Source organism: Carlito syrichta, unplaced genomic scaffold (genome assembly GCF_000164805.1).
Source record: "Carlito syrichta isolate Samal-C Ts95f unplaced genomic scaffold, Tarsius_syrichta-2.0.1 Scaffold316346, whole genome shotgun sequence".
Taxonomy (NCBI): domain Eukaryota; kingdom Metazoa; phylum Chordata; class Mammalia; order Primates; family Tarsiidae; genus Carlito; species Carlito syrichta.
This window is the reverse complement of record NW_007260442.1, coordinates 1,268,147-1,268,942: the sequence shown is the minus strand read 5'-3', so window position 1 is coordinate 1,268,942 and position 796 is coordinate 1,268,147.

The following is a 796-nucleotide window of genomic DNA, read 5'->3' as shown; positions in this document are numbered from 1 at the left end:
CAGGATCGCCGGAGCCCAGCGGGTCGAGGCTGCGGTGGCCGGGAGTGGCCACTGCACTCCAGTCTGGGCGACCGAGTGAGACTCCAACTCAAAAAAAAAAAAAAAAAAAATTATCTGTGGGCCATTGTTATAAACTGAATGTTTGTGGTCTTTACCCCTAAATTAATGTGTTGAAGTCCTAACCCCCAATATACTGTTGTTAGGAGGTGGGGCCTTTTTTTTTTTTTTTTGAGTCAGCGTCTCACTCTGTCACGTAGGCTGTAGTGCAGTGGATCATAGCCACTGCAGCCTCAACCTGCTGGACTCAGGTGATCCTTCTGCTTCAGCTTTCCAAGTAGCTGGAACTAGAGGTATGTGCCACAACACCCAGCTAATTTTTTTATTTATCATACAGATGAGGTCTTGCCAAGTTGCCCAGGTTGGTCTTCAACCTGTGGGCTCAGGCAATCTTCTCACCTCTGCCTCCCAAAGTGATGGGATTATAGGCATGAGCCACCACACCCAGTCAGGAGGTGGGGCCCTTGAAAGGTAATTAGCTTCAGATGAGATCTTTTTTTTGAAGAAAGAAAGGATTTATTTTATTTTATCTTATCTATTTTTTTGAGTTGGAGTCTCACTCTCGCTCAAACTGGAGTGCAGTGGCCGCTCCCGGCCACCGTCGCCTGCTGGGCTCCAGCGATCCTTCCGCTTCAGCCTTCCAAGTAGCTGGAACTACTGGCGTGCGCTACCACGCCCTGCTAATTTTTTGATTTATTGTAGAGATAAGGTCTCGCCAAGTTGCCCAGGCGAGTCTCGA